General features: G+C 42.4%; 1 long non-coding RNA gene across 1 annotated transcript; it reads left to right on the top strand.

Moving 5' to 3' along the window:
• Positions 1–917: 917 nt before the first annotated feature.
• On the top strand, positions 918–2,446 carry LOC117594571. Its single transcript, XR_004575796.1, has 5 exons — positions 918–957; positions 1,293–1,340; positions 1,496–1,719; positions 2,059–2,142; positions 2,395–2,446. It is a non-coding gene; the product is annotated as an uncharacterized LOC117594571 (long non-coding RNA).
• Positions 2,447–4,005: the final 1,559 nt, after the last annotated feature.

The raw sequence follows: 4,005 nt of genomic DNA, 5'->3' as shown, positions 1-4,005 counted from the left end.
AGCCCATGCCTTTTACATTCGGGCAAAAAAAGGTGAAAGCCTGGACACTGAGCCAGAGGATGGGGATAAGAAGCGACAGAAAAATAAATATCTTCCTGATGCTGCTCCTTTTACCCTTTTATCAAAGTACTTTTACTGATTACATATGCCCTTCATATTTATTATATTCAAATTATTCGGATAGATAGAATAGGCAAACACAAACTAGATTATTTTATTTTTTGTTTGTGTAATGAGAGTGAGAGTGAGGGGGGTGAGAAAGGGAGAAGGTGGGAGAGAGAGGGAAAGAGGGAGAGAGAGGGAGGGAGGGGGGGGTGAGAGAGGGAGAGGGTGGGAGAGAGAAAGGGAGAGAGAGGGGGGTGAGAGAGGGAGAGTGTGAGAGAGAAGGGGGTGAGAGAGGGAGAGTGGGAGAGAGAAGGGGTGAGAGAGGGAGAGTGGGAGAGAGAGATCCTTTGTTCATGCTTATGGGTTTTTCTAATACATACATATACATATATATATATATATATATATACATATATACATATATATATATATATATATATATATATATATATATGTATACAAGATTTGATGGCCCCCCAAAAAAGAGCAAGTGTAAAACATTTTTTGTATATGACTGTTCTACTATTTCTATATGTAACAAAGTGTGTAATCAGCCATTTACTGTAATTATTTAACAGAATCAAAACAACTTCCTTCTGCCCAACCCCTGGGCTTGAACTAAAAAAGCCACTGACCAATCTGAAGGTAACTGCCAGATATCAACTGCCAGATAACAACTCAAAATTACCCTGCTTAAAAAAACACAATCTGAACTCACACCCACAGGAATGCCTGGTCATCTGTCACTACAAATGGAAAGAAAATTTAAACCTTTTTCTTTCATTGAAACAGATTCAGTCCAGTTCCATGCCCCTCCAACCCCCATGACCACTTCAGGTCAGCAATCTGGAGGTAACTGTGTTGTCTTGTGTATCCACCATTCAGCATCAAAGATATATAAATATGAAATCTAATGCATGTCTCTCTATAATAATATACAATGACAAGGAGGATATAGGTTCCCCTCAGACAGTGCTAAATACTAGTCAAAGTTGCTCTCTTCAATATAATAATATTTTTTTATAAAGGACCAAATAGGCCAAATGGTACAAATGCAGTCTTACTGCCAGACTATTAATGCACTAAAATGCCTGGATCAAGACAGTAACGTAATTTTTGCAATCATCTTTACTTGTCCTCGCACCAAAAATCACTGTATTCTTATGGAAATGTGATGTTTGTTTAAGCAGGCTATGGATGCTCATCATTGGGGCCTGCTTTTCAGCATCCTGAAAGTAAATACATATTTATCATTACATCATTAACAGAATCATTGGTGTCCAAAGTTGATATGAATTGTATTAAGATGCAGCTTCATTGGAAATGTCAAACATTATCATCAGAGGTCATGTATCACAGCATAAAGTGTTTATCTTTGTTGTATTTTTAGACTTCTACAGATTAATACTGCAGCATCTGAGGGAGTTGGCCGAAGAATTGAGGGATGTGAAACAGCAGGTTTCTTTAAACACAGCAATATTACAGAGCCTGACAGCTGGAACCAACGTGGACATGTCCATCCCACCAGACGTCATCCTTCCTCTGGAGGATAGAAGTATGCTGGAGGACATTGAGAGAGAGCTTGGACAAAATCTGGAATTAACAGAGAAATTGGTAATTAAAAAAGTTTTATTTTAGATACCCTTATACCTAATGCAGTGTGTGAAATCTGCATATCCCTCTCTTTGAAGAGGCCCTTTGAAGAGCTTGAAGACAAGATGGGGAGACAGGCAATAACTTTGTCATTGGCTTATTAATCATAAAATCATGGAGATAGCAATTGGTTAAGTGTGATTTAGTTTCAGCAAACTAATCAGACTACTTTCAATTGTAACAAAAACATCAGATTCTTAGTTTAACATACTTTAGTTAACCTGGCATGCTGCCAACAAAAAGTTGCACTTTCCTGTGCAAATTACAGAACTGACAGTTGTTGTTTTTTTTATTCTACAGATTGCATACTTAGCCTCAAGAGGACAGAAGGGTCGGGACAGAAGGTGTCCTTCAACAACCTCCACCTGAAGAGAGTCAGCCACAGTAAGTTCAAGTCCAAACTGATCTCTCTCTGTGAAATCAATCATATGAATTGGGGGACAGCAGCCACCTGCTACTTGCAACCTCAGACTAGATAGCTTGAGAGGACGCATGTATCTGGAAATGTAGGAGTGATACATTTGATAAACAACTTTAAAAGTAGGACTAAACTGAACAAATTCTCTGCATTAAATTGCACTCTAAGCCGCTTGACACTATGGTCCAAGGGCTAACGTCTATAATCTTCTCACTTAGGAGCGGTAAGGAAAAATCCTGCAACAAGGGAGACAACCGAAGAGGCTCTCCAGAAAGAAGTGAGCCGATTCCTAAAGGGGGCATCAGACCGAGAGGGGGGAAGAAGACAGCACCAGAGGCAGGGGGAGCCCAGAGCAGAACATTTAAAAGTTACAATAAAACAATAAAAATGTTTCTTTCACTTTGATTTTTTTTTACTTTTTTCTTAGAAGTTTATTACATTTTTCATTTTTAAATTAACTCAAATGTGCTTTGTATTATATTTGAAGGTCATTTTTAACACATTTTCAAAATTAGTTTCAAAAATAAGTTATTATTTTATTTATGAAATCCAGAATAAGCCTAGGCCTGAAGGTCTAAGATATTGCCTATATGCAGCTGGTGGACTGACTGGAACAACAGCGGGAGTCCATCGGATTACCAGCGGACCACTGTCTAAAACGCTGCTCACCCGCCGGTGGACCGCTCGTTAAACGATGAGCAAAATGCCGCCGCTGGTCCGCCTGTGCCCCGCCCGCTCTGACCTGGGACACAGCCGACAGCACTATTGGACAACTGTTAGAATTCATATTATGGCAAGAACCAATCAGCTAAGTAAAGAGAAACGAGTGGCCATCATTACTTTAACAAATGAATGTCAGTAAGTCCGGAAATTGCGAAAACTTTGAATGTGTCCCGAAGTGCAGTCGCAAAAACCATCAAGCGCTACAACGAAACTGGCTCACATGCTGCTGAGGATAAGTTCATCCAAGTCACCAGCCTCAGAAATCACAGGTTAACAGCTGCTCAGACTAGAGACCAGCTGAATGCCACAGAGAGTTCTAACAGCAGACACATCTATAAAACAACTGTTAAGAGGAGACTTGCTAAGGAGAGGCAACAAGCAGAAGAGATTTGTTTGGGCCAAAAACACAAGGAATGGACATTAGACCAGTGGAAATCTGCAAATAAGAATTGCGCCATCAGTTGTGTGTGATAATCATGCGCTTAGGTGGTTCGCTCGCATAACCAGGTTAGTGACAAATGGAGAGCTAGTTAAATTTCCGGATTTGGTTGGTTGGATGCCTGGTAAATACTGGAGTATATCTACGATAATATTAGCCGAGCCATACATACATACAACTTCTTCCGCTTCATCCAGGGCCGGGTCGCGGGGGCAGCAGTCTAAGCAGAGATGCCCAGACTTCCCTCTCCCCAGACACTTCCTCCAGCTCTTCCGGGGGGACACCGAGGCGTTCCCAGGCCAGCCGGGAGACATAGTCCCTCCAGCGTGTCCTAGGTCTTCCCCCGGGGTCTCCTCCCGGTGGGACGGGACCGGAACACCTTCCCAGGAAGGCGTTCCGGAGGCATACGAAACAGATGCCCAAGCCACCTCAGCTGACCCCTCTCGATGTGGAGGAGCAGCGGCTCTACTCTGAGCTCCTCCCGGGTGACCGAGTTTCTCACCCTATCTCTAAGGGATCGCCCAGCCACCCTGCGGAGAAAGCTCATTTCGGCCACCTGTATCCAGGATCTTGTCCTTTCGGTCATGACCCAAAGCTCATGACCATAGGTGAGAGTAGGAACGTAGATTGACCGGTAAATCGAGAGCTTCGCCTTGCGGCTCAGCTC

Source organism: Esox lucius, chromosome 6 (assembly GCF_011004845.1).
Source record: "Esox lucius isolate fEsoLuc1 chromosome 6, fEsoLuc1.pri, whole genome shotgun sequence".
NCBI lineage: Eukaryota > Metazoa > Chordata > Actinopteri > Esociformes > Esocidae > Esox > Esox lucius.
Note: the sequence above shows the minus strand (reverse complement) of the source record. Positions and strands in the feature narration are given on the sequence as shown.